Below are 9,317 nucleotides of genomic sequence, written 5' to 3' on the forward strand. Positions count from 1 at the left end.
CCCATATTTTTTTAGAGAATTTAATAGGTGTAGGCTTTCATGTGCCTTCAATTGGTGGTAGCTTGATAATGGAGTGGGTGCATTTTTGGATATGGTTCTGACTTGTTTCCCAGCTCCAGCTATGGTTTCTGTTCCACTGAGGGGATCAGTTAGCCAAATCAAGAGCAGCTGGTTTCCCACCATGGCTGTGTGCCACTATTGCACTTGTGTGAGCATCACAACAGGTTATTTGCAGCTAAGTAGGTGATACATTGAGTTGCTTGGACAAATATTGGTCATCCCCCCTTCCCTGCACAGTTGCCCATGTAGCACCATCTGGCACTAGATGCACTGACTGGGGACTGACTCTCTTTCAGCTTCCAGCCATGTCATTCCATTTTATGTATCAACCGCATATGGAGTCTTCAGAAGCAGGGTCTTACCACTAACCTTTGGTGGGTCATCAAGTACTCTGACAGAAATATATCTTTCTTTTAGGAAACCTTTTAGGTCTCTCTGATCAAAAGCTCACTGTGGGGGGCTCGGAAGTGCGCGCGCGGGAGGACTCGGTGGCAGCGGCGGGGGTGGATCGGTTGTCCCGGCCAGGCTCGCCCTGGGATGTCTGAGCCCGTGTCTCTCGGCCGAGCTCCACGTGCCGCCTGCCGGCCGGGCCTCTGAGGGCCGCTCGAGCCGCGGGCTGCCAGGCTGCGCACCTATCCTGCGGAGGCCAGCGCCGGGCCATGAGGATGTGTGGCGCCGGGCTCTGAAGCATGGAGGGGGTTCTGTACAAGTGGACCAACTATCTCACAGGTTGGCAGCCTCGCTGGTTTGTGTTAGATAATGGGATCCTGTCCTATTATGACTCTCAGGATGATGTGTGCAAAGGAAGTATAAAGATGGCTGTCTGTGAAATCAAAGTCCATTCGGCAGACAACACAAGAATGGAATTAATCATCCCAGGAGAGCAGCATTTCTACATGAAGGCAGTAAATGCAGCTGAAAGACAGAGGTGGCTGGTCGCTTTGGGGAGCTCCAAAGCATGTTTGACTGATACTAGGACTAAAAAAGAGAAAGAAATAAGTGAAACTACTGAGTCTTTGAAAACCAAAATGTCTATTGTGACCTCCTCATGCAGCAGGTTCACACAATCCAAGAATTTGTTCATCACAATGAAAATCATTCAACTCCCAGCGTTGAGAACATGAATGAAGCCTCTTCCCTGCTTATTGCCACCTGTCACACATTCATCACGACACTCGAGGAATGCGTGAAGATAGCAAATGCCAAGTTTAAACCTGAGATGTTCCAGTTGCCTCATCCAGATCCTTTGGTTTCTCCCGTGTCACCTTCTCCAGTTCAAATGATGAAACGTTCAGTCAGCCACCCTGGTTCGTGCAGTTCAGACAGGAGCAGCCACTCTAAGGAGCCAGGGTCTATGCTCCACCGGCTCTCCCAGCGGCACCGAAGGACCTGCTCGGACGCAGACTCTTGTCACGATGCTCCTCCTGAGGACCCAGATAGACCTCCTCACTGTTCAAGAAATACGCTTAATGGAGACCTGACATCGGCCACCATTCCTGAAGAAAACAGACTTGGGGACAAAAAAAAAAAAAAAAAATCTGAATTGGAAGATCCTCTTCCATCCTCTTCTTGAGGAAACTGAAGGGTCCAACTTCCTCTAAGTATTGCTATGCAAAAGCTGCTGCAATTACACTTGTTATAGGGAGTAGTTTTTCCCTTTACTTAGAATTTCTCTGCACTTTATAGAATATTGTAAAACAAACAACCCACATACTTTTGAAGTGTATTTATCTTTATATAGTTTATTTGCAAGAGTATTTTCCTAATAACGTCACAGTATGAATGTGCATCTTTTTTTTTTTTAAACAAATGATGGTGTAACATTTTGATATCCATAAGGACAAATGTAGATATTTTTCTAAAAAAAACTATGAGGGACTGATGGCCTGGTCAGTGTGTATTGTAGCTTATAAAGATGAAATCTCACCATGTTGCAGTTTGACAGAGTATGATATATGTTACTTGTGCCATGGACCAAAAGGTCACTTTATTCTAGCCTAAAATGAGGTACAATGAAAGCTGGATGGTGATTGTATTGTATTCCTTTAAGCAAAAAGGAGACATTAAATATTTTAAATATCTTCAGCCCAAATACCATGATATGTTGAGCATTTAGAAAACAGTCAGACTCTGCTGTCCTTCATATGTGAAGTTGCCACACTACTGATTTGTCAATACCAAATGTGGAGTTAAAATATTTAATTTTTATTTATTTTCCTATTGCATCAAAAGATGATTGCATTTTAACTTTTATGACCTACCAAATTTAAGATAGGTATACATTGTTACTTACACTGTTGTATAAGAGGCAAATGTTGTAGTGATCTTGATCACTTATATCAGAGAAATAAATGACTTTCAATGGAAAAAAAAAAAAAAAAGCTCACTGTGGATGATAGCCACATGCTAGTACTGGGAGTTACAGGTCAGTGCCCACTAAGAGAAGGAAGAAAAAGATAACTAATATAAAAGAGTTAGAGAGAAGAGAGAGAGAGAGAGAGGGAGAGAGAGAGAGAGGCAGGGGAAGGAAGGAAGGGAGGGAGGGAGGGAGGGAGAGAGAGGCTGTAGAATATTAAGGTCAGTCTTCATCTTACTGTCTCCAGTTTCTTGTCGCTGAGGCGTTCCCTCTAAGGGCCTGGTTAACCATGTACCACATTTTCTTTTGAAGTATGTATGTATAGTGAAAATATTAAATCTTATTAACATATGTGTTACCTATAAAATTATTTCAATAGAGTGTTCATATTACATTAACTCTCTTCACATTTTTTCAAGGCAACAACATATCATTAACTGTAGCCATAATTTCATTATTCATCTCCTGGCTTTATTCTTCCCAATTGAAATTTTGCATATTTTCACTAATATCTTACCTATCACCGCAAATGGTATACTATCTGGGAACAACCATTCTTCTCTGTGTTTGTACATGGTAAATGACCTTAGGTTCTGCTTATGAGTGGGATCATGTGTCTTTCTTTCTATTCCTGATTTATTGAACTACACATAATGTTCACCAGGCTTATCCATGTATCTATATGTCACACATATTTCCTTGCTGATTCCCTATTATACTTATTCTTATCCTTATCTAGTTATGTTGAGACAATATATATATATAAAATTCATAATGGATTGGAATTCACTATCATAGATCCCTAAATTTTTGAATCTCCTGTCTTTCTCTCCAAGATTACAGGTATATATCACCACCTTTTAATTACTCATCATCTATTCTTATGCACAATTTTTAAGGCAGCTAATTTTCTTTTACTATGACTTTCTAATGAATGGGTATAATTGAAACATTTTGGTTAAGACAACCTGTAATGGTAACTCAAGATATAATATTAGTAAAAGTATTATGTGAATGTGACTTCTTTTTTTCATTTTGAAGCCTGTTGCAGTCAGTTTCATGTTTCTGGGACAAACATCCAACAAGAAGCAGCTTATAGGAGTAAAAGGTTGATTTCAGGATTTCAAAGCTCAGGGGAATCTTCCTCAATGGCATAAAATGCAGGTATACTTCTAGAGATGCATAGCAGACGGACTCCATCAAGAGCTAGCAATCACCAACAGTCAGCAAACATGAATAGTCAGAGCCCCAAACTGCTCTCCACTCACCTTACATCTGGATTTAAGATCCTCTCCCAAATACACCTAAGGGCTGGGCTCCAAAATCTGCCCCCAGTAACATATGCTTTCCTCTGTACATCCTGGCTCCCCACTGAAGACTCAAAATTCAAGCTTGAGTCTATGGTTCCACACTTTAATTCAATACAAAGCCAAGTTCTACATAAGACTGACATCAGAATATTCCATCATTAGTATAATTATCGATGAAAGATTACTATGATGCATTAGCTGGAAACAAAAAGATTCATTACGTTTCAATAATTTCATTAGGATAGCTTTGTAAAAATACTTCAAAAACATATATGGTATGAAATGCACCATAAAATATACTTGTTTCTCTTGATGAAGTAGCTTCCCTTTGTCCTCCTCCTCTTCCTCCTAGTTCTCCTACTCTTCCTTCTGAAAAGCACATGTAATAAATGTAGGTTAGTGAAGGAACAGGGTCACTGGGTCAAGATATTGATTTAGTCTTACTTCCATGTAGAGTAGCTTTGGAAAGGATATTGGCCTTCATTATTACTTTAATGAAACTAATATGAATACTATAATATGAATACATATTTTCTAGGAGGATCTAGTGGGTATTTATATAATATGTTTACATTTTATGTTTAATATATTTTACCTTCCTTGATTTCATTTTATCTCTGTCCAAGTTTACTGAGAGTCTGTAGGTATCAAATTGTAGCTAACAGCCACCTTTATCAATCAAATATATGACACAGATAAAATAAATACTACAGCCAGTATTTACACCAAGATCACATATTACAAATGACTACATGCTCATGCAAATTCTACTGTCACTGGTACTAGCATAAGCATCCCTGTCTTTTACCCAGTATCTTCAGCAAATTGTGATCCTTTCCTCGGGGCCTAGTAATAAAGATTCATTGTGTAATTAAAGTGGCTAAAAATGTCAAAAATAATGTATGATATGTTTTTCTTGCATATGTGGCCTGTAGTTGAAATGTGTTTTCTCATATGAATACTGTATATCACTGTAGCAAGGGCTTATGTGAAATTATATGACCCCAGAGAGAACAAAGTAAGAAAAGGGAATCCTCTCATCTTCATAGACAGCCAGAATTCTTGAGAAGACTTCATCACTTTCTTTTAAACTGATGTATGGGGAGTTTCTTTATTTAATAGATGGGCAATGTTCCATAGGGTTCTAGAGAAGGTGGGAAGCTTGGTTTAAATGCGCATTGGGTAAGGTGAGTAAGGGATATCTGTGAACTTTCAGGTATACACACACACACACATATTTCAAAAGTAAGGGCTATAGTTATATGCAACAATTATTTGAAGCAGAACAATACAGACTAACTTTTATAATGGCAGATAAAAATAATACAATGGAATGCATGTCTCAAAATAAGGCATATTAAATGGAAGAAATAGAGTGAAAGGTTTAGAAATATTTATTATAAAAACAACATTATAGGCTATTGCCAAGGTCATTGGTTTCCTGTGAGAAAGAGATGGTAAGACCCTATTGCTGAAGACTTCACATGCCTGAGCAGCAAAGTCACTGAGAAATCAAGCTGGTGCTAAGCAGAAATCCTTCTCCCCGTAGCCCAGCCAACTGAAAGTTGGAAAAACCTGTACTGTATGCAGCCGTATGGGAGACAGAAGTAATCAATGGTGAGAACAGTGGACGCTGGAAGCCTCAAATTTGACCAGACAGGCCAAATGACTGAATGAGCACAAGAGTGGCATGTCTTCTCTGGGGGAAAACAATTCTCCAATTGGACTGAAGAACCTCTGTATGGGGCATAATACATGCCTGGTACTGAAAAACCTAGTCAAAAGCCTATGGCAGGGAAGGTCATGAGCCTTGGGGGTATAAAGCCTGCTCTTTCCTGGATAAATGCATATATTACTCTCACCAAGTTGTCCTGAAAGCACTACACTTAACGTTCATATTCATATATTAATGCTAATCTCATTTCTGGTTAGAGAAGCTTCTGTTTTCAGATGGCAGTACCACTGGGATGATCCAAAAGGCACCATAGTGCTGAGAAGAAGGGATGGAGGAGTGTCCAGCACTGAAACATCTCACTTCATCCATAGCTTGGGGTCCATTGTGGAAGAGGTGGAAGAAAGAATGTAAGAGCCAAAGGAAGGGTACCACTCCTTACATACAACTTTCCAGACAGAAATTGGCCTTGATATCCAAGATCTTGCAGTGCCTAGAGATACCTACACAACACCCTCAGAACAGGAGAAAAAGATGATGACATAAAATTAAAGGAGTGAATAATGGAGAGAGGGAGGGAATATAATATAGTATATAAAGTTATGAAGGGAAAGTGGTGGAGGAGGGGAGGGAAATACCATGGTTAATTTATAGAAGTTGTCAATAAAAATTTATATATGAAAAAAATAAAAACAATTTTATAATGCAAAGATCAGAACATATCCAAAAGTCAGAGGTAAAAAAAGGTGTGAGGCCCTACACCTGAACGCTTAAATTTATTCATATATTTTAATTGAAAATTTGTCAACAAGATATATTTTATGTTTCTTAGTGAGTTAGCGAACAATCTCCTTGTATTTTTCCTTGCTTTCTTGGACAATAAGATTGCTCACAGCAGTACAAACATTTTTTTATATACTTTTTAATATATCAAACAAATCATTAAAATAAATTTCTGTATTTCAAATTCAGTTTTATTCATCAAGAGTTATGAAATTCTCTAATAATAGTATCCCTGAAATACTGAGGCCAAAGAACATTCTACTCTACTTCTTTGAACTAAGATTTGAAATCAAATAATTGTGATGCCTTTGGTTCCAGGGAACGTATTTCTGATCTAACCTTCTCCAACTTCATATACAATAGAGATAAGATGAGAAGTTATGATCTAAATGCATAAAACAAAATTGTGCTTTTGAATTCCATGAAAAGTTCATCATAATATGCTTCAAAATAGGGAACTATAGCTGAGGTCACAAGAGAACTGGTTACAGATTGATTCACAGGGCTGGAATTTTTAAGTCAATGGAAAGCATGTGGTACATATTGTTTAAAGAATATGAAAATGTGGGCTGTAGAGATTTCTTAGTGGTTAAGCACTTGCCTGTGAAGCCTAAGGACCTAGGTTTGAGGCTAGATTGCCCAAGACCCACGTTAGCCAGATGCCCAAGGCAGCACACGCATCTGGAGTTCGTTTGCAGTGGCTGCAAGCCCTGGTGCACCCATTTTCTCTCTCTCTCTCTCTCTCTCTCTCTCTCTCTCTCTCTCTCTATCTATCTCTCTTTCTGTGTGTGTGTGTATGTATGTGTTCCTCCCTCTCTCTCTCTCTCTCTCTCTCTCTCCATCCCTATGTCTCTGTCACTGTCAAATAAATAAAATAAATATAAAACAAAAATTAAAAAAAATATATATAAAAAAGTGAATGCAATAGTACATAGTGGTCTAAAATCGAATATTAAGTGTGAATTTCTTGAAGATGTGGATTTTTTGCTACTCATGTATGCACATATCACATATAGAAAAATACTTGATTAATTGTCCACATCGAAGCTGTATTATTTAATTAACTAAATTGATAATTATATCACTAATTTGAAAATAATATTACTTTTCTTTAGGGTAAAAATAGGAGATGACAAATCTCTAGGAAGGGTTTTTAGAATAGCATGTATAAGAATCCCTTGAAACCCATATAACTAGAAAATCCAATCATGAACTAATCCAGGATACAAAAATATATACATTGTAACACAAGAAACACCAAAAATCAAGAAATCCACCAAAAAGTATTAATGCATCAGAAATGACCTCCAGTGAGAAAGAGTTAGAGGAAATGCCTGAGAAAGTTTTCAAAAGAATTATTACAAATATGTTCAAAGAATTCAAAGAAGAAATCAAAGGAATCAAAGAAGACACAGGATGCCAATTTAATGAAATAAACAGGTCAATACTAGACATAAATAAGAAAACAGAAATAATAAAGAAAAACCACTTAGAATTACTAGCAATAAAGAATAGAGGTAATGAAATAATAATAATTAAAAAAAAAAAACACTGTAGAAAATCTCACCAGTAGAATGGATGAAGGAGAGGACAGAATATCTAACATAGAAGATCAGGTGGAAGATCTAATACAGTCCAACAAAGAGAAAGACAAACTAATAGAAAAGTATGAGTGGGAATTTCAAGATATTTGGGATACTATGAAAAGATCAAAAATAAGAATTCAGGGCATAATAGAAGGAGAAGAATTTCATTCCAAAGGCATAGTAGGTGTCTTCAACAGAATTATAAAAGAAAACTTCCCTCAAATTGTGAAAGAGGTGCTTATGCAGAAACAGGAATCCCTTTGAGCACCAAACAGACAAAACCTGGAAAGAACCTCTCCTCGCCATATTATAATCAAACTACTAAACACATAAACCAAAATATATATGTATATCAGTCAGAGAGAAAAACCAAGTTACTTACAAAGGCAAGCCCATCAGGATTACAGCAGTTTACTCAACACAAACTTTAAAAGCCAGAAGGGCGAGGAGTGCTTTATTCCACATTCTGAAAGACACAACTGTCAACCAAGGTTACTTTATCCTACAAAGCTATCCATTCAGATGGATGGAAAAATAAGGACATTCCATGATAAAAGCAAGCTAAGGGAGTATTTGAAGACAAAACCAACTCTACAGAAAATACTTGAAAGAATCCTCCATGCTGAAGAAAAAGAATAGTACACATATAAGGAACTGGGAAAAAACAAACAATACTCAAATACTAGTTAGCACAAGAGAGCAAAGGTAAAACCAGAAGAGCTACAAATAATGGCAAAAATGAATACACACCTTTCAGTAATATCTCTTAATATCAACAGCCTCAATGCCTCAGCCAAAAGACAAAGGTTTGCAGACTGGGTTAAAAAGAAGGATCCTACAATTTGTTGCCTCCAAGAAACCCACCTTTCTACAAAGGATGGACACTATCTTAGGGTGAAAGGTTGGAAAAGGGAGTTTCAAGCAAATGGACCTAGAAAACAAGTTGCTATCCTAATAGCTGACAAGGTACACTTCAGTCCAACATTAGTTAAGAAAGATAAGGAAGGCCACTTCATATTAATTAAAGGTACCCTCCAACAGGAGGACATTTCAACCCTAAACATATATGCACCTAACATGGGGGCCCCCAAATTCATCAAACAACTACTATTAGAATTAAGGTCACAGTTAACACCAAACACAGTGGTAGTGAGTGATTTCACCATCCCACTCTCATCACTTGACAGGTCACCCCACTAACACACACACACACACACACACACACACACACAAAAAAAAAAAAAAAAAAAAAAAAAAAAACCCACAGAGAAGCATCTGGAATAAATGAGTTCATAGAAGGACCTAACAGATATATACAGGACATTTCATCCAAATGCTGCAGAATTTTCAGCAGCACATAGAAGAGTCTCTAAAATAGACCATATATTAAGACACAAAGCAAATCTTAACAACAGGAAAATTGAAATAATTCCTTGTATTCTATCTGACCACAATGGAATCAAACTACAAATCAATAGCACAAAAGGCTATAGAGCATTCACAAAATCATGGAAATTAAACAACACATTACTAAATGATGAATGGATCAA

At 37.6% G+C, this 9,317-nt stretch overlaps 1 pseudogene; it reads left to right on the plus strand.

Moving 5' to 3' along the window:
* Nucleotides 1–749: 749 nt before the first annotated feature.
* On the plus strand, nucleotides 750–1,861 carry LOC123464100 (annotated as a pseudogene).
* The last annotated feature ends 7,456 nt before the right edge of the window (nucleotides 1,862–9,317 follow it).

Source organism: Jaculus jaculus, chromosome 10, assembly GCF_020740685.1.
Source record: "Jaculus jaculus isolate mJacJac1 chromosome 10, mJacJac1.mat.Y.cur, whole genome shotgun sequence".
NCBI classification, from domain to species: Eukaryota; Metazoa; Chordata; class Mammalia; order Rodentia; family Dipodidae; genus Jaculus; species Jaculus jaculus.